Source organism: Salmo trutta, chromosome 37, assembly GCF_901001165.1.
Source record: "Salmo trutta chromosome 37, fSalTru1.1, whole genome shotgun sequence".
In the NCBI taxonomy this organism is placed as follows: domain Eukaryota; kingdom Metazoa; phylum Chordata; class Actinopteri; order Salmoniformes; family Salmonidae; genus Salmo; species Salmo trutta.
In genome coordinates, this window is record NC_042993.1 from 30,538,105 (window position 1) to 30,564,624 (window position 26,520).

The 26,520-nt window shown below is 41.2% G+C and overlaps 1 long non-coding RNA gene across 1 annotated transcript in view; it reads right to left on the minus strand.

The window, feature by feature from the left end:
• Positions 1-8,932: 8,932 nt before the first annotated feature.
• The window catches only part of LOC115177323 (uncharacterized), a 38,509-nt gene continuing 20,921 nt past the window's right edge, over positions 8,933-26,520 (minus strand). Inside the window, exon 3 of the long non-coding RNA XR_003872388.1 lies at positions 8,933-9,027. This is a non-coding gene — a long non-coding RNA (uncharacterized LOC115177323). The remainder of the gene's footprint in view (positions 9,028-26,520) is intronic.

Sequence of the window (26,520 nt, forward strand, 5' to 3'; positions counted from 1 at the left end):
TATGACTGACGTGTGATCACTTCCGTTGCTAGTTTGATTGTATTGACATTCCCAGCCTTAGTTACAATCATCCGTTTTTGTTCAAAATATTGAGTCATTGAAACTGAAACTACCTCCACCAATTTGGGGTGGAGGTAGCAAATAATGTGCCCTGGCCAGCGTTGATTTGCAACCTGATAGCAACTTTTTTTGGACTCCCAAGAAATGTATTGGTGAATTATATTAATCATGCATTGCACTGCATCCATCTATTTTGCTTTAGTGTACATCATGTCAAATAGAGCCTATTTTTAAAAACTGGGAATTAATTTGATATCTTTGACTGATATTATGATGGTCTGTTCTTTTCATATCTGCAAAGTAGTTAAAATGCTGTCAGTTCCACTATTATCTAGCTGGCTGGCCAGCTCATATAATTACCAGAACATATCTGACAACGTTTTGAGTTTAACTGTTGTTTATCTCTCTCTCTCTCTCTCTCTCTCTCTCTCTCTCTCTCTCTCTCTCTCTCTCTCTCTCTCTCTCTGTCTCTCTCTCTCTCTCTCTCTCTCTCTCTCTCTCTCTCTCTTAGGGACTAGAGTTTATGCTGAGCTGTGCCAACCACTCCTCAGGAACCACAAGTGCTCCCCTTTCTGGCACTGCCAGTTTTTGTTCTTGTGTCTAGACTACAGGAAATGCAAAATTACATTTGTTTACAACCAACAGGAACTGGAACCAGAAGCTGTTATGTGATTTAAGAGTGCTACCCAGCGTGTGTGTGGTGGTTCAACCCCAATAGATTTGGCTGTGATCGACTAGAAATAGAATAACCAGATCAGCTTAGTACCAGCAGTATGAGAGGCAAATATAGTATTGTGGGATACATAGAGCATATCGCAGAAAATATGTTGGTCATAGAATCATAACTCTAAGCTGGCGAGTACAACTAATGTAAAAATAGTGTGTGTTAGTAAGATTATGATACACTGTTATTTTCAGACACAGACACAATAAATAAAGAATCATAACACAAAGCCATTGTTTAGATGAAAATGTTTACAGTGTAGAGATTAGGGTTCCGGTAAGGACAGCACATCTGTCCTTACCATAATGAATGCATGACTCTAGTCAGTGAAAGCTTAGTGTGTGTGTGTGTGTGTGTGTGTGTGTGTGTGTGTGTGTGTGTGTGTGTGTGTGTGTGTGTGTGTGTGTGTGTGTGTGTGTGTGTGTGTGTGTGTGTGTGTGTGTGTGTGTGTGTGAGAGAGAGTGTGAGAGTGAGTGTGTGTGTGTGTGAGTGAGTGTGTGTGTGCATGCGAGTGTGTGCGCATGCGAGTGTATGTGTGCGTGCGTGTTTGTTCTGGGTTAGCTCAGACGCCAGCGAGATTCCCTCAGCACCCTCTTAAATCCATACCCAATAAAAATCAGCGCCGTCTCGAAAAACAAAAGCCAGGGAAACATCTGTAAAACATTGATTTTGCAGATTGCAAACCAACTGCATACCTAATGAGAAAATAAATCATTTTGATTAATTAACCCAAAATTTGAGAATCCAAACTGCCACAAGGGAGATGACAAGCCCAACAGGCGTGATCGGTAGGTAGGCCATAGCTAGTGTTCAGGTGTCCCTGCTGGTTTCATCTCAGTTGGCTAAGGAGAGGAGAGATTTTATACAACAAGCTGGTAGATCTCGTTTACCTCTCCATTCAACAATACTACACAAACATGCTTCGCCTGTACTCATTAGAATAAACATGAATACTGTTCCTGTTATAATTAGTATGACAAAGCATACTCTTGTCATAGGTTTTCCACACATGAGGCGAGAGCAGGCTGAATTATGTGGCAAATCATGTAATGCCATCAACAAACATCTTTAGCAAATCTGGATGAAATGCCAGGGATGAAACTGATTTGAGATTATCCACCAAAACACTGCTTACTCTGTCTCACACACCCCAAAGAAGAATACCTCACACAAAGAAACAGACACACACACACACACACACACACACACACACACACACACACACACACACACACACACACACACACACACACACACACACACACACACACACACACACACACACACACACACACACACACACACAAACACACACACACACAGAGCTCCAGGCTTTTCTCATCGACACACACCAGAGAGAAGTAAGCAAATACACACCAGGACTCCGGGAGGGTGCTGAGAGCTGAGTTAAGTTGCATTCACAGCACAGCTGGTTCACCAATGCCGAAAAAAAGAAACCTAGTGTTTTTATTTGTATTTTAATACTGCAGAGACAATGGTTTGACAGATCTGCTGAAACGGAATCATAGCAGGAAATGGCTAAAGGAGTGTGGGAAATGTCTAATTTTGTATTTATTTTTCATTTGGTTTATCATTGTTTTTAGTCTGTCACATTTAATTATTATAGCATCATTTCGTTTTTTACATGTATAGATTGTTCTCCCTTTAATGAAAGCATAATCACTGTACGAGAACCAGGACGTTAGGCAGACGACCTCCTAGCCTGTGATGGTCAGACAGTGGGTCATTGTAATGCTGTTCAGAATCACAACAGAGATTTATGGTCACAGTTACAGTTCCCAGAATGCAATGTCACTCTGTCACCCCCTCATCAATCTACTCTCTCTCTCTCCTTCCCTCTCTCTCTCCTTCTCTCAGGATAGTACTCTGGGCATGAGATTGAATAATCTTTGATGTCCAACTTTCTGAATGATCAATAATATAAAATATTTAATATAAATAACTCGGTTTAAACTTTTCCAAATGCTCAGATATTTTCCATCGATTTTTACCCTTTCATGAGTCAAACGTCACAACTCCGTTTGTGTCCCCTTCCAGAAAGATCCTTGGGCGCAATGTTTTTCATCATAAGTACCTTCATTTATAGTCATGCAGAGACACGAATGTCTTATCTAAATTCAATAAAGTTTATATGTCCAACATGTTATATCAAGGCATTTTTAAGGTCAAAGGTTAAAGTCAAGGAAGCTGCTCTTGGATTGGACATCTCTGTAAACCCTAAGAGATAGAGGATGCTGAGCTACTAGGATGTTCTGGCGCCTTATGGTAACATAAAACAAAATTCAAATCATGGAGAGAGATACTTGGAGGTCCCTGCGTCCGCAAAAGACAGAAAACCAAGCTGTACCTAAATCTCTGTTTTTGTGTGTCAAGGGAAACAAATTGTTCTACAAGTCATGGACATGTCTTCTGCACTTCTCTCAAAATCCTACAATTGGAGACACCGTGTAATTGTTTTTTGGCACAACAGTGTTTAAAATACCTAGCAAAATACCCCAAAAATGTGTTTAATCAACGTTGTTTCCAAGTCATATCAACAAAAACATGTAACGTGATGACGTTGAATCAATGTGGGAAACTGATTGCATTTGCAAAAAGTCATCAACATAAGGTATTTTAGTTATTTTTCCCCCAAAAACTTTTAACCTAAATCCAATGACATGGTGAATGTTTTTGTTGATTCCACGTTGAATTCACGTTACTTAACTCAACAAACTATAAATCAAAACGAGATTTAACTGATATCTGTGCCTAGTGGGTAGTGCAGGACTTCACTAACTTGACAGTGGGTCAACAACTGTTAGCTACCGCACTGCTCTTCACTAGCAAACCTAACGCTGCCTCCAAAACTGGTGCGATGTCTCTAACATTTACATTATGACATTCGTGCACTCTATTGTGTTACTGTCCTCTTACAGTCGGCACAACTCTGCTTCAGACTGAAGGTGGGTCTAATTTGCTACCGAACACAAATAAGTACACAACACACATCAAATCAAACCAACACAGCATTCCTCTTTCCCCTCATTTGTAAACTGTTATCTTAACGAGACATGTCCCATGATCTGCGCACTGAGATATTGAACGTCATTAATTGGCTCCTTTTCCTAATTTCTAATTTACAAGGGGTGACGTGTCCTTTTGAAAATGTAGAAGAAAAAAGAAAAAGAGAAACGTAAATCCCCTTGATGAATGTGCCTTCTGAATCACACATTCCCATGACAACCGGGGCAGCTTGCCATGCCATTGAGAGGCTGTGAGGGGTGACATAAAAGTGGCATTCTCACAGTCTAGATCACACCAATGCATCACTTCCTGGAGCTGGATGTATGAAACTCATACATCCAACTGTTTTAACTGTCTTTTAACCTCCTTTCCTCTCTCGTCCTCTCTCGTTCTCTCTCGGTGTGCCATTCTTTCGCCCTCTCTTTGTTTCTCTCTCTCTCTTTCTCTCAATTTTTTGGGGACAATAGTTTGTTGAGAAGCGGACCTACACAACAAATGGAGCGCAAAGGGAGAATCCAGTGAAAGAAGACTATGATGTTAGGATATACAATTATATAGTGAAGGTAGAAGTAATAAATAAGAGGGGGATATATTATGTTTAGATACTGTAAGCTTGATAAGATCTCCATGTCGGAACCGTACTACCTTCCTCTATTACTCCATGTCCCCACATAACTTTAAACGCCTGCATGACTGTTACACCCTTCTACCATTGCATCATGGTAAATGGCACAAACGAAGCATAATAAAAATATAACTAAATATCCTTTCAAACTGCATCAGAGTGTCTGAGTGTCCGAAAATGAACACCAATATCAAATTTTAAACCGGTAATTTCCCGTAATGACCAAGCAAACGGAAGCTCAGAAACATAGCAGATGCTTTCACATGACATTCCACAGCTGGATCTAGTGGACATAGCTACCGGCTACAAAAAGATCCTGTACACAACCAGGATTTTTTTGGAAGTGGATACTGGACCAGTGTGTTGAGCCTTGAAGTGTTTCTTTTTATGGAGTTTTTGGTGAATTTGGTGTCTTTAAAAGGGGTTGGGGCAAAGCAGAAGGCACATTTGTGCTCTACATTCACGGACATTAGACAATAAATTAATCTTCCAGTCTTCTTCATGGATATTTCAAATTTGAATGTATTTATTTATTTTGAACATGTACACTCTTAAGTAATGAAAAGGAGATCAAGAAACAATACCTTATTAACGTATCCTAATACAATATTTTATAAGTTGTAACAACTATAATTCACAAGCTAGCACATTTTTAACTAACTTATTTTGCATATATAACTTATTAGCTGTTCACAGCGAAGCTGTGAAACCTGTTGGTATTCTTAGATAATATTCTTGCTCAAATAACCTCAAGCATAGAATGGTAACAAAAAAGAAATAAATTGGCACACTAAGGGACAGTCCTGGTGCCCAAATTGATGACTTATGTTGCGCAGCTGAGAGTGAAGTGGCAACAACAGCAGCGTGGCTCTTCTTCAAAAAAGAAAGCAATTGTTTATTTCGATGGGCGAGGGAGAAATAACTTGCAGAATTGGTGACCATCTGGATGTCACCGTGACATGCCAATTAGCTAACGTAACCTGGTGGTATGAATGACCAGTGCAATGGTGTTGCATCGAGATGCTTCCCACTGGGCAGTCGTTGCTTTATCAGGCAGCTGTATCACATGTCACTGGCGGTAGCTAACATGGGCAATTTGTTCCATTCCACTTGATTATACTTCCGAGTAATATAGTAACTTGTAATATTGATAGGAACTTGTAATATTAATAGTAACTTGTAATATTGATAGTAACTTGTAATATTGGTAGTAACCATCTGTCACCCTGATGCAGTCTATTGCTCAATGAGGAGAGTTTGCACAGCAAGCCGACAACACAACAACAGTGTCTCCTTCGTTCCTGCTATGCCGAATAATGCCGAGCACTTCTGTCCTGCAGTAAGGAGACGGAAGTAGCTAGATAGTGTAGCCAATATCAGGCCAGGATGACAGCTAAAGCACATTTATTGTAGTCATTTTCACCGAAAATGTACAACTACGCCATTAATGTCTACATTTTTGTAAAAAAATATTATAATTATAATTCTGAACATTCTCCCAAGTCCCAACTTCGGCAGACAAGTTTCAAATTATTTTTGAAGTTTCACGCCACAAGCATAAACTAGCTAGCTGGGGAGTGCTCATTAGAAGACAGACTGAACTGACTGAACCGTCCCCACTCAACTCTCACTGCACAACATACGTCATCAATTTTGGGCACCAGTCTCTCCCCACACAGAATTTAGAGGCCATGAGTAAATTGGTCAAAAATAATGGCACCGATTGGCCTATAGGGGCGGTACTATAAGCAGTCTTACTTAAACACTCATATCTGTCACCCCATTTGACCTAGAGACTTGAAACTTTGTATGTAGGTGTCTTTTCTCATGTTGAATAAATGTGCCTCAAGGACCCATAAGGTCCATCAGGATATATTTTCCTCCACCTTGGACATTTTAGAAAAGCTATGAAAAACGTATTCTCGTGAATCACAAGTCCAAATAACACACATATTCTGTATGTAGGCCCATGGTACATCTCTTAACTTAGTTTGAGAAGGCTAATGGATTGGTTAAGAGATGGCTGATTTTACATGTCCATTTAAATCCTTTGTAAATCCACTTAACATTGGCCTATCAACTTGAAACGTTTTAAGGTCATTAAAGACATAATTATAATGACCCACTTTTTTTAGGAAACTATTAACAATTTACTATTTTGAATACAAAATGCTAATGCTAATAATAATTATAAAAAATCTTCTTCTCATGGACTAAAAGTCAGATTCAATCCAAATGTAGGCTTTGGACTCATCATAATAATCCATAAGGTTTGATAATATAACATTGATGCATTCAAAGATGGCCACACTACACAAGTAGATGCATATTATCACATATGCTAATATGCTAAAATGCGCACTTAAAAAATATATATATTTTCATAAACCATAGGACCAACTGACACCAACTTTGGAATGTAGGCCCATGGTTCATGTCTTAACTTAGTTTGAGAAAAGCTAAGGGATTGGTCAAAAGATCAAAATGTTGATTTAACGTGTTCATTTAAAATCCATTCCACATGGGCCTATCAACTTGAAATGTGAAATCGCTATCATGGAAGTCCCTAAGATGAACCACACTTCATTTGGCATTGATATCTCAAAAACAAGGTAACTATTAACAACTCAATCTTTGCATATGTAATGCTAATGCTCAAAATCATCTGCAATCATCTTCTCCTCATGAACCATATGCCAGATTCACTCCAGATTTTGTATGTAGACTCATTTCATCACTCTTGAACAGTTTTGAGAAAGAATTGTTTCCGTATTCAAAGATGCCAGCACTGTACCTACAGATGCCCGTTAGCAGATATTCTAAAAATACTTCAAAAATCTTCTCATGAACAATACATCTGATTTAATCCAGATTTGGTATACAGACTCAATGAATTAGCCTCTAATGAATTTGAGAATGATACTTGCTGCATTTAAAGTTGGCCACACCGCACCATTACTGTAGACGGCATCATATCACACCAGGGCTATAAGAATTGAACTGATGGACATGGAGCCATGACATTTGGTATGTAAACCTTATGTACGTCCTTAGAAGCTGTGTGAATATAAAGTCACGGTCAACATTCAAATAAAAACGGAATGAGCGTCTCTCTCTCTCTCTCTCTCTCTCTCTCTCTCTCTCTCTCTCTCTCTTCTTTCTACCCATCCCTCTACTTCTCCGTCAATTGGTGGCACTATAGATGGCATTGGCACCAGTGGCATCATATCACACCAGGGCTATAAGAATTGAACTGATGGACATGGAGCCATGACATTTGGTATGTAAACCTTATGTACGTCCTTAGAAGCTGTGTGAATATAAAGTCACGGTCAACATTCAAATAAAAACGGAATGAGCGTCTCTCTCTCTCTCTCTCTCTCTCTCTCTCTCTCTCTCTCTCTCTCTTCTTTCTACCCATCCCTCTACTTCTCCGTCAATTGGTGGCACTATAGATGGCATTGGCACCAGTGGCACCATATGATACTAGAGAATTAACTAATTATCAAGAGGACCTTGTCTCATGCAAATTAATGTTAGATTTAAATTATGCAGATGAACAATGTCAAATATCGTGAAGATAATGCTGAAAATATTTGACATATCTTAACATAAACCATTAGTCAAATTGACCCCAGAATTGGTATGTAAAGTCAACACATTAAGTACTGACTGTAAGAATGAATACCTGCTGCATTCAAAGATCACCAACCTATAGCACTCAACTTACTTAACTTGCGTCATCCTTGTGGTACTGCGAGATAAACATGTTCATGTTTTCACTAATTGCATATAAAGAAAGATAGTCCCACTGATCTTGTGTCCTTTCGGTCACCCTTTGAGTCCCGTTCATCGCTGCTCACAGCTATGTTTTTCAATAGTTTCTATAATATATAATATCTATCATGTTGACATATTCGGGGACACACTGTACGTCGATAATAGCAATAGCGCTGATGAAACTGTGGGGACAACGCCTAGCAATCCCCTTTTCTCGGCAAATACTGTTGTGACATTCAAACATTAAGACAATAACATATTATATTAGATCGTAAAGATCTCACTTTGCACAACATGTTATACATTATTGTATCATCCCTGTCATAGACAGGCCTTAGATGAGGTACAGTAGGCTATTATCTCAAGGGGAAATGGAAGAATCTGTCAATCGTATTAAATAAAGGCAATCAGGTATGGTCTAAGACGGACATCTTAAAAAAGACACTTACTTAAAAAAAAAAAAAAATACATAAAATAAAATTGTGGACCTCATTGAAATGGTGTTTTCATAGATTTCAGCAAACAGCCAATGAAATCTGCTTTTATGTATACGTAAAAGAAAATGGAAGACGAAAATACAAAACTGCTGTGGTAGGTGACAATGAAAGGTATGGTTGGAAGGAACTCACTTCGTACGTTACAGCTGTAATTATACGTTTGCTGTCTGTGTCCCATATCCTTCAGGTTCTGTGACGTCTGCCTCTTCTTATTTACAATCTCGATAACATCACCTTGGAAACACAGTTGTCGTGATTGATGGGGACGCTCTGCACAAACCTCTCTCCGATTCAGGTGCCAATTCTCCCAAAAGCTAAGAAGAATGAAACAAGAAATTAAAAAAAGATACAACATTGAAAATAAATAAAGACAGACAGAGTAGACGGATGGAACCCACATAAGCTGCTGAGTTATATTTATCAGACATTAAAAAAATGTGTTTTCTTAACTGCCAAGTCCCCATACCAACATCACCAGTCCATAGGCAAGATACCCAGCTGAGCATGAGGAACATGTCTGTTGGCATGTGCTAAATGGTTAATAATCACCTCAGGTACAGTAGATGTTTCTCCTTTGTGAAAAACAAGACTCCTTCTCATTGCACTGTCAACACACTGCCAACTGCTTCTTTCCCTGCTTTTACGTTTCTTCTCTGACATTGGTAACTTTGTGTATCCAATTAGAATACTTCAACATAATGCCTGAGTAATTAGTCACCACGGTGACGCAAGATACTTTGATGTTCCTGCAGGTTCCATGTTCTTAGAATGCCACTGTCTGGTTGAAGCAGCACACAAGCCCGCCTGTAAGTTTAAAGATCTCTCTTTGGACATTATTTTATGTGCACACCTAATAAAACAGTTTGTTTTGTATCATTATCAAATAGAGAATGCTCATGATGAAATAACCAACAGGCCAGTCTAAAGTCACAGGCACATGGGACCGCTGGACGAACCTGCGTTTTGAAAAGGGCTCCAGCGTGAGTCGAAACCGCAGGATGTGAAAGGACATAAGGAGGAAACAAAGTTAGACGGATTGATCTGGTCTGGCTTTTACAGTGAGGACAAGGAGACATGTTTTCCAGAAGAAAGGTCTTGACAAAAGAAAACAAAGTTCAATTAAAATAGAGGGAGAAAGCATTGATTGATAAGAGGATTATATTTAAACTGGTACCCATAGTGCCGAGAAAAGCTCTCACACAAATTCTTGAGGGAAATTGATGTTAATTGGTGTCTAGACATTTTATTACTGGGATAAAACACCAAAGCATGGCTCTCTCACTATCTCTTAGTCTATATCTTTTCCTCCCTTCTTAAATGTATAAAAATTCAGTAAAATACAGGACTTATTCATTGGTCCATAGAGGGAGGAGACTGAGCAACGTGATACCAGTATATTTGTCAGGCGTCATCTTTCCCTAAGTGTTTCAGTAAGGCCATTTGAGGTCTTAGGGCGTTTGTTCTACACTCCTCTTTCCATCCCGTGTTCCATTTTTTGTGTGTGTAAACGCAAGCGCAATCTGAAGGGGGTAAAAACAGGAGCATAACCTATACCGAACGGCATATCTATGAAATGTTACGACCCTTAAAAAGGTGTTTCTAGGTGAGCGGCACTATTATCAGATGGCAGAAATGTGGAACAGACGTCTCTGTGCAAAAATCATGAATTGAAAACCCGAGAGCTATCACGTTTCCAGAGGACATTTGCATTTGTACCTTTCACGGAACGGAAAAGAACAGGTGCTGCGTGAACAGGTCATATTCATGTTAATGCAATTTAGGAGGTGCTTTCGGCTGACATTACCCCTCTTTCTGTCTCTACAAAACCGGTTCTGAGTTTATCAAGAACCATGGCTATAATGGTCTACAAGACTAACATATAAACAGTTGGTTAATGTTTAGTAAAGCTTGCCTTTTCTACAAGAAATATGGCACATTTTGACATATGAACCACCCTAGCCAGCTACAAAACACCACATATCAACAGGTTTTGTATGTATTTGGGTGGATAAAAGGAATTTGGGATGAAATATCAATCTAACGAATGTACTACAACTAAAAAAAAAGGGATTTGATATGGACACACAAAAACACACTTTGTGTGAATGAGCTAGGGAGCCTGTCAGCATATGTCACTTTTTAGTGGAAAATTACAGCTCTCTAAACAATTCCTCGGCAGGATCCCCATTCTGAAGTGTATTTTACCTGCATATCACAATTATTTTCCTCATGCTCACTTGTAATGGGCATCCCTACTGTGCTGAAGAAGGTACTTTTATTCAGAAATGTATTACTGCCACAGAATCACTAGCGTATTTCTTATGGTAGGACAGGGGGGATTATTGATATGAACATTCTTCCATCATTTTGTCATTTTAAAAATACATCTCTATCACTAAAAACAATTCAATTTACTGTCTTTTCAGTATTCACCAGGTGGAAGCTTTTGTATGATTGAAACCCACTACAGAAGGCTCAACACATAAGTGTAGGGAGGCATTCCGGAGGAATAAAGAGGTCAGATTTATGACACCAAACAAGTAAAACAAAAGGACCAGATGTCATAGTAAATACTGGAAAGGGAAAAGACCCAAGAAGCAATTATTTTAAAAACATGATCAATAGCAAATAGGCCTAAATGTTTTTTTCAAAGTGGAAAAAAAAGAGACATAAAGAAACAAATAAGGCATAGGGAAAGGAATTCAGTGGGGAAAAAGCAGAAACAATATAAATTATATTCTCTGGATTATCTCAGAAGTGAGGCTTCCTCCAATATTTATGACTTCAGATGCGAAGAAGCCACGGAGAGAGTCGAGGAATTGGACAGTTTGCACAGATGGTGACCATCCTCGGTCAACATTCAAATAAAAACGGAATGAGCGTCTCTCTCTCTCTCTCTCTCTCTCTCTCTCTCTCTCTCTCTTCTTTCTACCCATCCCTCTACTTCTCCGTCAATGCATGCAGACACAGATAAAAGGTTGGGGTGTAAAAATGTTTAAGTAGGCAGAAGTTGTAAAGAAAAAAAGCAGAATTGCTATTCACTGCTTGCGCAATCCTTTCTGCCTTGTTGAACTTTATTAAATTCTGTCGTTCTCCTTCCCGTCTGGTCCCCTTTGTCAGCTGCTTCTCATGCGTAACTCACAGATTTTTAGAGGGAAGAGGGGGGGGGGGGGTCAAGCTGAAAAGAATGTGATGCTGGTGGTCATACCACTGTGTGCCAGCTAGACCCTCTCACTTAGAAAACAAAACTTGGGAGATTCCAGGGTGGAAGCATTGACCAAACTTTACTCTGACTTTACAGTTTAGAAAAGTAAAAAAAAAGCCATAGCATTGTATGAAATGACCTGTTTAATTAATGTAGAATATTTCCATTTCTACAATAAATAATAGCTGTCGAGTATTGAGTTAGTAAAAACAATGTTTTATTGGAAACAGCAGAAGGTGACAGATGCATATTTCCTCATCAAATTATGAGACTAATGCCACAGCGGATCGATTGAAAGTGGAGATTCAAATTAAATTCTCTCGTGATCGAAATGGATGTATTTCTCACGCATTTAAACTCTCTGTTACACAATTCATAGCAATGTTTTTCTTTGATTAGTTCTTTCTGAGAAATGAGTCAGGTCTTAAATCACATCGATAGACTGGCCATTCGTTAGTCGGGCTCTGAAAGCAGGACTAATGGTTATGAAAGACCAATCAATGGAAGGGTAGGGGAGTGAGTCGCTGCACTTCCCCTCTCTCCTTGACAACCATGTCATGTCTTTGAGAGTCTCCAGGGACCTTTTGATTGATGCTCATCTTTCATCAGTCCAGCTTTAATCTGCCATTTGACTTGTCTTAGAACTCATATGAACTAAATCTATTTGACATAAATGTGTATAAATACAGTATATCATTAAACAGGATATTTATACTGAATATAGAATAATCACCACAAAAACTTCTCCGAGAGACAAGCAAAGGTCTTTATCTATCGATCACAATCGAGGAAAGAGGGGAGAAAGTAGATGATGAAGACAAGATGGAGAGGAGAAAACGTTTTTTCCAAAACAAACACCCATTCTGAAGTGACATTCAGTCGAGGAACTCGCAGACACTCTCCTATAGTGTCAGGCAAACAAACGAACAGAGGAACGAGCCAAGACGCAATAGCTGACCTTTGTTCAAAGAGGCGATCTAATCTGTTTCCACTTTACTTAATTAGAAAAGCAGGGAGATTTTTAATGTGCACAGTGTTAATGGGAAACAGCTCACAGGTGCTAATTAAAAATGTAAAAAAAGTTTTATATAACTTCTATTTATCTATATTTATCTTTTTCTGACTCGGATGACTTGTCGTTAGTATTTTTTATGGCAGATAAATGGATAAAATAATTTGTTATTTTTATAAAATATGAAATCAATGTTAAAATCCACATTGTCCCCACTGGTAGTAGGGGTGTGATGCAGTGAATATATTAACAAGTCTAGAAAATGGTTCTATAGTTGCACACCTATCGGACATTTCTCGAGCTTATGACTGGTGATGTGTTTTGGTGCTGTGTTTGCCAAGGTCGATGTGCTCACAAATGGTTCCTTTTATTTCCAAAACAAGAGCTGTCAACTATTGCAATGTACAGTGAGTTATAGGGTCTGGTCTTTGACAAACCTGAGGGGTTGGCAATTGAAATGTCTCTCCTAATTATATAATGTTTTTTCCCACTTTAGGCTGTACAGCAATGTACAGGCTGTGATTTATCCACTGCTTTGCTGCTTGTGCTGGGGTGCCATGTGTGCCCTAGAGGTGGCAACCATAAGGAATAACTTCCTCTTTGTCTTCAACTGTTTGAAGTAGCCAACTGTGGCTTACTATGTCAGCAACTAAAGGTTTTATTGAACAGCCAATTCATTTTTTTCACACTACCACATACAGACCCTAGATATGAGGTATTAAAAACCATCCCTTCAAGCAGGCAGTGTCTTATGGGAATGTGATTAGTCATGGAGGAAATAATGTCTTAGGAAGTTCTGTCTCCCTCTCTCTCTCTCTTTCCCTCTCTCTCTCTCAAACATCTCTCTCTCTGTCTGTCTGGAATGTCAGTCAGATGCTGAGCAGCAGAAGTAAGTGAACTGGCCTGTAATAGCATAATAATTTTCCGATCTACTGGATATTTTACCAAGACTGTTTGACCTACTGTAAATGAGGTTTGCGGATAGTTTTTTGACTGGCTAGACATCCATCTGTACATGGACAAACATAGCACGTTGATAAACTCTGAATGCCGTATCAACAACTTCAACATGTTAGTGATCAGTCCTCTGTTATTTCGATTAGATAAAAGATGATTTACTATGCGTGATCTAAAGATGCACTAGCTAATGACGCCACCCTCATGCCATGCTTTTTTTTCTAACAATAAAGACACACTTGTATGGGCAGCGTGTGGTCTGTCTCCTAGGGACTGCAGGGGACAGAGGAAACAAATTAGCTTTCTTGACCTTGGCCCAAGTTTTCCTTCCACCCCCTCTCTCTCCCCTTCATTCTCGTCCTTCATGTGCACTTCAAAGGTCAGCTGGTTGACAAAACCCCTCTGTTGTCTCTCACTAACAGACCTATTCAAATTAACAACTCATACTGGCCAATGGAGGATAATGAGTGGTTATAATATGAGTCTGAAAATAGGAACCCAAATTTAGTTATACTATTCTAACAACTTTATTGAGTCATTCAAGAGGGTCTTGAGTCCTTGAACTGTTGTTTGATGGGAGATTTTTTTCTATACAGAACAAATATATAAATGCAACATGCATCAATTTCCAATATTTTACTGAGTTACAGTTCACGTAAGGAAATCAGTCAATTGAAATAAATTAATTAGGCCCTAATCTATGGATTTCACGTGACTGGGAACACAGATATGCATCTGTTGGTCACAGATATCTCAAAAAAAAGGTAGGGGCGTGGATCAGGAAACCAGTCAGTATTTTGTGTGACCACCATTTTCCTCATGCAGTGCGACACATTTCCGTTGCATAGAGTCGATCAGGCTGTTGATTGTGGCCTGTGGAATGTTGTCCCACTCCTCATCAATGGCTTTGTGAAGTTGCTGGATATTGGCGGGAACTGGAACACGCTGTCGTATACGTAGATCCAGAGCATCCCAAACATGCTAAATTGGTGACATGTCTGGTGAGTATGCAGGCCATGGAAGAACTGGGAAATGTTCAGCTTCCAGGAATTGTGTACAGATACTTGTGACATGGGGCCATGCATTATCATGCTGAAGCATGAGGTGATGGTGACAGCTGAATGGCACGACAATGGGCCTCAGGATCTCGTCACGGTATCTCTGTGCATTCAAATTGCCATTGATAAAATGCAATTGCTTAAGCCTGCCCATACCATAACCTCAACACCACCATGGGGCACTCTGTTCACAACGTTGACATCAGCAAACCGCTCACCCACAATACGCCATATACGTGGTCTGTGGTTGTGAGGCCTGCCAACTTTTCTAAAACGACGTTGGAGATGAGTTATGGTAGAGAAATGAACATTCAAATCTCTGGCAAAAGCTCTGGTGGACATTCCTGCAGTCAGCATTTCAATTACATGCTCCCTCAAAACTTGAGACATCTGCTGCATTGCGTGCCAACACATTTTAGAGTGGCCATGTATTGTCCCAAGCACAAGGTGCACCTGGGTAATGATCATGCTGTTTAATCAGCTTCTTAATATGCCACACTTGTGAGGTGTATGTTTTATCTTGGCAAAGGATAAATGCTCACTAACAGGGATGTAAACAAATTTGTGCACAATATTTGAGAGAAATACGTTTTTTGTGTTTTTCATTTCAGCTCATGAAACATAGGACCAAAACTTTACATATTGAGTTAATATTTGTTTATATTTCAGTTTATAAATACAAATTAGATACCACAATAATTATGATTTAATGCATTTAAAAAAAAGACTATATTCATCAATATGAAGGGCTTGTGCTCAAATGACCACCATCAAATACAGTAAATATGTCACATTACTGACCACAGCTTTCAGTGAGAACATGCAGTTCACAAAGGTCACTCAGGTACAAACGTTACAAACTAAAGTACTTTTTTTTAAAAAGCAGATAGGACCTAACTGGTTTAAAAACACACAAACAATTTGATTTTCAGTACCAATGGGGCCCTTCGCTGATGCTAAAATGGGAGACCTTTTGGCCATTGCTGTGAAAAGAACCCATTCAATGATATATATTGGATTGTAACACCAACAGACAAATCTAATTCTCCCAGTGTGCACTGAGGCACGTCCTTGTGTGTCTATGTTGAGCAGAAATCACCTGGGGTGTTCAAGGGATGAAGATGTAGTGTATTAATGCTCATGCTACTTCATTGATCTATGAGCACTTCTCAATCTTTTAGGCACCACACCTACAGCCTATATTTCATCATGTGAGATACAGTACATCAATAACACTGCCAAGGACCTATGTATCCACACGGACTCACACTGGCATTGTCCTCTGTCTACGCATTGATTTCAGAGGGAAGAAACCATGTTTTGTAGGACATGGCACTGTCACACCTCACGGATTTGGCAAAATTGTCAACGTATGTCCTTGTTAGACATATTAATGATAACAATAATCACTGGAGGATGGATGAAGAGGTGGTTATTTTCATCTCCTGAGGGGCTAGGAGCGCTAATCATTAGCATCACGATGCCTCTGTGAATCAAGTAGTAACTGGGGACTATGACGACAAGAAACTGCGACAATAACAGGAAAACATTTGGCAATGCTATTAATAATGTATCAAAATCCTCAGGGGGAACTGAGAATAAACAAGGCATTTAAGTCGATTAGTCACTAAAGTATTCTCTAAAAAAGCTCCTCCGTACATGCACAAAATGGTATGCCCAACAGAGTGATTATGCTGTTAGTCATATGATTTGTCTTTCTTTCTGGGAAAGGTTGCCGAGAAATGCATACAGTAAAATGAGTCAGGGGCATGGCCTAACCCAAATGGACAGCATATTCACAGAAAACGGCCCTGTCTTCATGACTAAACTATAATTGAAACCAGACATATACAGTGAAGAGGTTGCGGTCCCTTCGCCCTCATTTCAAGTGAGATACACAAGCTAAAATAGTTTGATGAATATATTGGAAAAATCATATTTGTTGTGAAGCGTATGTGCTTTATTAAAGGAAGCCAGTGGCTGCATGGTGTTCTGACTCCGGTCTCGGAGGGCTGTGTGAATTCCTGTGAAGTGAGATCACATGGGCACATGGCTGGTACTCCTAACCCAGACAACAGGAAGTGAAAGTGCTACTGCTGCCACAACACAGCCTCCGGTGCCCTCCGACCCCCAGTTAAAGGGGAAGTGATGCGTTGTAACCTGGGATAGTAAGCTAGTGAAAGGAAACCTGGCTATTATTATATGTGAAGGAGTTGTCTGTGGAGGAGATCACTTTTATCCATCACTTTTATCCATCACTTTTATCCATCATTTGCTTGTTTATTTGTAATATTTAGTACACATCCCTCAACTTTCATCCCATAAATCTTTCTGTTCTCTGTTAATTTATCTATACTAAAATAAATGCAGAATACTGAGCAATAGAATGGATATCGTTGTAGACACACTGCACTCTGCTCTCCTCAGTTCATCCACTTTGAAAAGGTGTAATGGCTAAAGATGGTTGGGAAAAACATCAAAATAGTAGCAGTAATTATGTGCAAGAGTGATCGCTTACAGTCCTCATTTTGGTTTAGTGTGTGTGTAACCAGACAGCAAATACTTACTTATTTTCTCTCTTAAACTTCATGTTTAAGAAAGAAAAGTGTACAATTACACAATTAAATGAGTAAGGTCAGGATATCCTCACGCCAAAACAGTCCTTCCTCCAGTCCCCAGTTGGACTACGGGAGTTGGACTGATAGGCTAGCAACCTCACAGGACGTGATTGGACTGATCTAAACCGTAGAGCTTCCCATGACGAGAGAGATAAACGCTTTGATAGAGTCAGCCAATCATTAAGGCACCAATTAGGGAAATGTATTGGGCCTATTTCTACCTAGAACATCCCAAATATTTATCCGCCAACTTACCAAATCTTTATTTACACAGTTCATATTGAATTCACATCACAGGAGATTGGTGGCACCTTAATTGGGGAGGACGGGCTCGTGGTAACGACTGGAGCAGAATGAGTGGAATGGTATCAAATACATCAAACACATGGTTTCCATTTGTTTAATGTCGTTCTATTTGCTCAGTTCCAGCCATTCTTATGAGCCGTCCTCCCCTCAGCAGATTCCCCTGATCAACATTATATTCATATGACTATTGTCCTGTTTTGTAAATAGTATTGTCATAATTGCAGGTGTATAGTCTAGTTCACAAGATCTATCATGTATGTTACTGCAAAGGTCAACATTAATGTTTGCCAAAAAAACTCATAATGAATATAAATGTTAGCAAAGGGGAAATAACCTTATGAAAGCAATCTTCAACAGACACTAGTTAGGATAAGATGTTTTCAGTGTGTTGTGTTGTCTTGTGTGTCGTTTATTTGATTTCACATCTTGCATTCTAAACATGATAGAATTGACAAAGAATCGCCTTACCATGAGGCTAAAGTGAACCGTAAACTACAGTAGTACGAGACTAAATCATTCAGGTGCTCTCGGGTACGAAGGCACACCACACTGTACAATCAACCTCTTTACTTCATGATCCTCCACTTTGGAAAATATAAAACCTTGACAATGTAAACACTAGTTAAGTCATAGAGCAAGACGTGCATTCTTCCACTGAAGACATCCAGTCTGGATCCAACAGTAATGGGATCTTGATTGTGACTTTAGAGTTAGTTACATTAGGGAGTATTTTTCTTTATTTTTCTTTTTTTTTAATGAACTGAGCCTCGGAAGTGTTTTGGAAAAAGGACACACTGTGGGTTAATTGGTTTGATTTTATTTTCTCTTTGTGGGTGACATCAAGGGCAGCGAAGAAAAGAGAGCTCCTAAGAGGATTGAGAGAGACAGCGGCAGATGATAAAGTGTGAAAAATAAAATAAAAAGGATAGGCATTTTTTTGCAATAAAGAACCAGTGATAAAAAAAATAAAGCTCCACACTGAGATAGTTGCTCTAAATGAATTACCTGGAGATTGCATGTTGCGTTGCATTTGCAGGGGTATTCAATTTTAATTAGTATTTTGGAGACATCTTTTATCAGACTGTCACTAACCTCCTCTCTTTCAGCTGAGATTTGCTCTCACTCTCTCTCCCCCTCGCTAGCTCTTGCTCTTTCTTTCACTCTCTTCCTCTGTCTCTCTCTCTGTCTCTCTCTCCCTCCATCTCTTGCTTTCGCTCTCTCCCTATCCTTGTTCTTCTCTCACCCTATCGCTGTCTCTCTCTCTCTCTCTCGCTCTCTCTCTCTCTCTCACTCTCTCTCTTGCTCTTCCTTTCTCTAATGTGCACACAAACACTCAAGAATTTGCATTCGATAGAAATGTACAACAATTTTAATATGAAGGTTCTCAATAAGCCGTGAATTGGGGAAAGAAATAAAAGTCTAATTTCAGTTTGGAGAAAATCATTATTTCCACTATTAATTGCATTTTCTGTGGGGCAAAGGTGATAATGAATTTTGCTCAAGGAGACACACAGACACACAAAGACGTACACCAGTATACATACACACATAAAAGTTCAATAGTCTTTTTGTCTTCAGTCCTAAAATCATTTAACTCTAACATGGAAACTCCATTATAGTACCTTGTGAAACTTCCTCCTGGAAAATAAATAATTTCCATTATCCTGCCTCTCCCATTTTGTATATAAAAATCAACTAATTTGTTATATCTGTTAAATGTCACTTTGATATTCCTAAGAATCTAAAGAAAACAATTCATTTTTTAAGACCCCTAAATATTTGTTTAAAGCAATCTAATACCATCTTATGGTCAGATCAAAATGACGTACACAGACCAACACAACATCTTAATAATTCAAAAATAGACTATAGATGCATAAAACCATTTGTATTTGATACACGTTGCACCCCACCCCCCACTCTTTTCTCCCTGCTGAGTGTTGTGAGGTTATACCCTGTCTCCCTCTCTTCATTCCTGGCCCACTTCCATTGTTAGTCACCTTGTTTATTGGCTGGAGCAGCCGTGGCGTACTGGACATCATCTGAAACTACAAACGACAGGATGCAATAAGCTGGAGAATAGCAGCAATCTGAGGAAAGTTCTCCATTCACTAGAGCTCCCTAACTCTCTGTCTTCTTATCCTGAGCAGAAAATAAAAAAATCAATAGCAGCTCACCGGGCTTGATAAAAGCACTGGACAGGGAGAGTGGCTGCGCTGGATATAGTAAATTAAAGTGATCAAAATTTTCCAGTCGACTCAGCCCGCAGCCTACATAAACTAACAACCCTGTCTCCACAGCTGCCTGTCACCCAACCTCTCCCCACTATCTTTTCTCTCTCCCCCTCACCTTTATTTCTGTATTTTCTTACTTTCACTCTCCTATTTTTTTCTCTCTTTCCTTCCACCCCTTACTGTATTTCAATTTTAGCAGTGTCTTAGCCTTTTGGCTCCTGAGTATTCATGGTGGCAGGTGTCCTTCCACACGCATGCACACACATACACAGGCACACACACACAGATACACAAACGCACACGCACATACATACACAAACGCAGGCGCACATACACACACACACACACACCACAAACAGGTATTAGTTTCATGAGAGTGCTGGTTGGGTGTGATTTCCCTTTAAGAGCTGTGGGTTTGGAAGTGAGGTGTTACCTGGCCCTTTCCATGCATGTATTTGATTTCTTTGACCTACAGTAGCCTGACATGGACAGTGTCCAAAGCCAGTGCCATGTTCTCAGAGAGGAGCTAGGCTTGGATCATATGATAGTGTTTGACCTTCACAAAACAACAGATTTACCATAGTGTTTGTGAAAAGATGACACTGTAAAAGCACTTATCTTAAAAACTTAGTAGTAAATAATAATATATATTTTTGAAAGCACAACACTTACAAACAACATGTACCATAATGGTTCACATGAATAGATTTTGTAGAAAAGAAGTTGGCATTTCCTGAAGATTTCAATGATTTATAGTCCCAAATTGTTTCAGCAACCATGGCTACATTCCCCTCCCAATATGGACGTGAAAGCAAAAGTATAACATTCCTAGCAAATCTTTTTTGTCCAGGTGACTGACTAAGTAAATGTTATGTATGTACAAACATATGTAAAATCCTCAGACAGAGGCATGACCCTAACCTGACCCATATACAGTATCAGTCAAAGGTTTGACCACACCTACTCATTCAAGGGTTTTTCTTTATTTGTATTATTTTCTACATTGTAGAATAATAATGAAGACATCAAAGGATTTACTTCAGACAACCGACAAGGCCAACATCCCAGTCATTCGCAGGAGAAAGAGACAGAGGTATCGGGGACGGAGGTCGGGATGTCTTGTAAGGATCCGACGGCGAATGGTTAATCTGGCTCTACCATCAATACTATTAGCCAACATACAATCATAGGATAACAAAATAGACGAGCTATGATCACAAATATCCTACCAACAGGACATTAAAAACTGTAATATCTTATATTTCCCCGAGTTGTGGCTGAACGACGACATGGATAAAATATAGCTGGTGGGTTTTATGCTGCATCGGCAAGATAGAACAGCTGAGGTGGCGATCTATGTATATTTGTAAACAACAGCAGGTGCACGAAATATAACATTAAGGAAGTCTCATGGTTTTGCTCACCTGAGGTAGAGTATCTCATGATAAGATGTAGACCACACTGTTAACCAAGGGAATTTTAATCTAGATTTTTCTTAGATGTCTTCTTACCACCACAAACCGATGCTGGCATGAAGTCCGCACTCAATGAGCTGTATAAGGCTATAAGCAAACAGGAAAACGCTCATCAAGAGGTGGCACTTCTACTGACCATGGACTTTAATGTAGGGAAACTTAAATCCGTTTTATGCTAAGCTACAGGACTGTTTTGCTAGCAGAGACTGGAATATGTTCCAGGATTCTTCCGAAGTCATTGAGGAGTACACCACATCAGCCACTGGCTTCATCAATAAGTGCATCAGTGACGTCGTCCCCACGGTGACCGTATGTACATACCCCAACCAGAAGCCATGGATTACAGGCAACATCCGCACTGAGCTAAAGGGTAGAGCTGCCACTGTCAAGGAGTGGGACTCTAACCGGGCACTGATAAGAAATCCAGCTATGCCCTCAGATGAGCCATCAAACAGGCTAAGTGTCAATACAGGACTAAGATTGAATCGAACTACACCGGCTACGAGGCTCGTTGGATGTGGAAGGGCTTGAAAACTATTACAGACTACAAAAGGGAAGTACAGCCGCGAGCTGCCCAGCGACTCGAGTCTACCAGATGAGCTAAATTACTTCTATGCTCGCTTCGAGGCAAGCAACACCGAAGCATGCATGAGAGCATCAGCTGTTCCAGATGACTGTGTGATCACGCTCTCTGTAGCTGATGTGAGCAAGACCTTTAAACAGGTCGAAATTCCCAAGTCCGCGGGGCCAGATGGATTAGCAGTATGTGTACTCTGAGCATGCGCTGACCAACTGGCAAGTGTCTTCACTGACATTTTCAACCTCTCCCTGTCTGAGTCTGTAATACCAAAATGTTTCAAGCAGACCACCATAGTCCCTGTGCCCAAAAACACTAAGGTAACCTGCCTAAATGACTACCGACCTGTAGCACTCACGTCTGTAGCCGCCAAGCACTTTGAAAGGCTGGCCATGACTCATATCAACACCATTATCCCAGAAACCCAAGATCACTCCAATTTGCATACCAGCCCAACAGATCCACAGATGATGCAATCTCTATTGCACTCCACACTGCCCTTTCCCACCTGGACAAAAGGAACACCTACAGTTGAAGTCGGAAGTTTACCTACACTTAGGATGGAGTCAATAAAACTCGTTTTTCAACCACTCCACAAATTTCTTGTTAACAAACTATAGTTTTGGCAAGTCGGTTAGGACATCTACTTTGTGCATGACGCAAGTAATTTTTCAAACAATTGTTTACAGACAGAATATTTCACTTATAATTTACTGTATCACAATTCCAGTGAGTCAGAAGTTTACATACACTAAGTTGACTGTGCCTTTTAACAGCTTGGAAAATTCCAGAAAATTATGTCATGGCTTTAGAAGCTTCTGATAGGCTAATTGACGTAACTTGAGTCAATTGGAGGTGTACCTTCAAACTCAGTGCCTCTTTGCTTGACATCATGGGAAAATCAAAAGAAATCAGCCAAGACCTCAGATTTTTTTTTTTAGACCTCCACAAGTCTGCTTCATCCTTGGGAGCAATTTCCAAATGCCTGAAGGTACCATATTCATATGTACAAACAATAGTACGCAACTATAAACACCATGGGACCACGCAGCCATCATACCGCTCAGGAAGGAGACGCGTTCTGTCTCCTAGAGATGAACGTACTTTGGTGCGAAAAGTGCAAATCAATCCCAGAACAACAGCAAAGGACCTTGTGAAGATGCTGGAGGAAACAGGTACAAAGTATCTATATCCACAGTAAAACGAGTCCTATATCGACATAACCTGAAGGCCGCTCAGCAAGGAAGAAGCCACTGCTCCAAATCCGCCATAAAATAAGCCAAACTACGGTTTACAACTGCACATGGGGACAAAGATCGTACTTTTTGGAGAAATGTCCTCTGGCCCGATGAAACAAAAATAGAACTGTTTGGCCATAATGACCATCATTATGTTTGGATGCTTGACGCCTTGATAAGTTCCTTTCCTGAGGATGGCTCACCTCTCACATTTCTGGGTGACTTTAACCTCCCCACGTCTACCTTTGACTCATTCCTCTCTGCCTCCTTCTTTCCACTCCTCTCCTCTTTTGACCTCACCCTCTCAACTTCCCCCCCTAATCACAAGGCAGGCAATACGCTTGACCTCATCTTTACTAGATGCTGTTCTTCCACTAATCTCATTGCAACTCCCCTCCAAGTCTCCGACCACTACCTTGTATCCTTTTCCCTCTCGCCCTCCTCCAACACTTCTCACTCTGCCCCTACTCGGATGGTATTGCGCCGTCGCAACCTTCACTCTCTCTCTCCCGCTACTCTCTCCTCTTCCATCCTATCATCTCTTCCCTCTGCTCAAACCTTCTCCAACCTATCTCCTGATTCTGCCTCCTCAACCCTCCTCTCCTCCCTTTCTGCATCCTTTGACTCTCTATGTCCCCTATCCTCCAGGCCGGCTCGGTCCTCCCCTCCTGCTCCGTGGCTCAACGACTCATTGCGAGCTCACAGAACAGGGCTCCGGGCAGCCGAGCGGAAATGGTGGAAAACTAGCCTCCCTGCGGACCTGGCATCCTTTCACTCCCTCCTCTCTACATTTTCCTCTTCTGTTTCCGCTACTAAAGCCACTTTCTACCACTCTAAATTCCAAGCATCTGCCTCTAACCCTAGGAAGCTCTTTGCCACCTTCTCCTCCCTCCTGAATCCTCCTCCCCCCCTCCTCCCTCTCTGCGGATGACTTCATCAACCATTTTGAAAAGAAGGTCGACGACATCCGATCCTCGTTTGTTGAGTCAAACGACACCACTGGTCCTGCTCACACTGCCCTACCCTGTGCTTTGACCTCTTTCTCCCCTCTCTCTCCAGATGAAATCTCGCGTCTTGTGACGGCCGGCCGCCCAACAACCTGCCCGCTTGACCCTATCCCCTCCTCTCTTCTCCAGACCATTTCCGGAGATCTTCTCCCTTACCTCACCTCGCTCATCCACTCATCCTTGACCGCTGGCTACGTCCCTTCCGTTGCACCCCTTCTGAAAAAACCTACACTCGATCCCTCCGATGTCAACAACTACAGACCAGTATCCCTTCTTTCTTTTCTCTCCAAAACTCTTGAACGTGCCGTCCTTGGCCAGCTCTCTTGCTATCTCTCTCAGAATGACCTTCTTGATCCAAATCAGTCAGGTTTCAAGACTGGTCACTCAACTGAGACTGCTCTTCTCTGTGTCACGCAGGCTCTCTGCACTGCTAAAGCTAACTCTCTCTCCTCTGCTCTCATCCTTCTAGACCTATCTGCTGCCTTTGATACTGTGAACCACCAGATCCTCCTCTCCACCCTCTCCGAGTTGGGCATCTCCAGTGCGGCCCCCGCTTGGATTGTGTCCTACCTGACAGGTCGCTCCTACCAGGTGGCGTGGCGAGAATCTGTCTCCGCACCACGTGCTCTCACCACTGGTGTCCCCCAGGGCTCTGTTCTAGGCCCTCTCCTATTCTCGCTATACACCAAGTCACTTGGCTCTGTCATATCCTCACATGGTCTCTCCTATCATTGCTATGTAGACGACACACAATTAATCTTCTCCTTTCCCCCTTCTGATAACCAGGTGGCGAATCGCATCTCTGCATGTCTGGCAGACATATCAGTGTGGATGACGGATCACAACCTCAAGCTGAACCTCGGCAAGACGGAGCTGCTTTTCCTCCCGGGGAAGGACTGCCCGTTCCATGATCTCGCCATCACGGTTGACAACTCCATTGTGTCCTCCTCCCAGAGTGCTAAGAACCTTGGCGTGACCCTGGACAATACCCTGTCGTTCTCCACTAACATCAAGGCGGTGACCCGATCCTGTAGGTTCATGCTCTACAACATTCGCAGAGTACGACCCTGCCTCACACAGGAAGCGGCGCAGGTCCTAATCCAGGCACTTGTCATCTCCCGTCTGGATTACTGCAACTCGCTGTTGGCTGGGCTCCCTGCCTGTGCCATTAAACCCCTACAACTCATCCAGAATGCCGCAGCCCGTCTGGTGTTCAACCTTCCCAAGTTCTCTCACGTCACCCCGCTCCTCCGCTCTCTCCACTGGCTTCCAGTTGAAGCTCGCATCCGCTACAAGACCATGGCGCTTGCCTACGGAGCCGTGAGGGGAACGGCACCTCCGTACCTTCAGGCTCTGATCAGTTCCTACACCCAAACGAGGGCACTGCGCTCATCCACCGCTGGCCTGCTGGCCCCCCTACCTCTGAGGGAGCACAGTTCCCGCTCAGCCCAGTCAAAACTGTTTTCTGCTCTGGCACCCCTATGGTGGAACAAGCTCCCTCACGATGCCAGGACAGCGGAGTCAATCACCACCTTCCGGAGACACCTGAAACCCCACCTCTTTCAGGAATACCTAGGATGGATAAAGTAATCCTTCTAACCCCCCCCCTAAAAGATTTAGATGTACTATTGTAAAGTGGTTGTTCCACTGGATATCATAAGGTGAATGCACCAATTTGTAAGTCACTCTGGATAAGAGCGTCTGCTAAATGACTTAAATGTAAAATGACTTAAATGATGCAAAAGGGGGAGGCTTGCAAGCCGAAGGACACCATCCCAACTGTGAAGCACGGGGGTAGCAGCATCATGTTGTGGGGGTGCTTTGCTGCAGGAGGGACTGGTGTACTTCACAAAATAGATGGCATCATGAGGTAGGAAAATTACGTGGATACATTGAAGCAACATCTCAAGACATCAGTCAGGAAGTTAAAGCTTGGTCACAAATGGGTCTTCCAAATGGACAAATGACCCAAAGCATAGTTGTGGCAAAATGGCTTAAGAACAAAGTTGTGGCAAAATGGCTTAAGGACAACAAAGTCAAGGTATTGGAGTGGCCATCACAAAGCCCTGACCTCAATCCTATAGAAAATTTGTGGGCAGAACTGAAAAAGCATGTGCGAG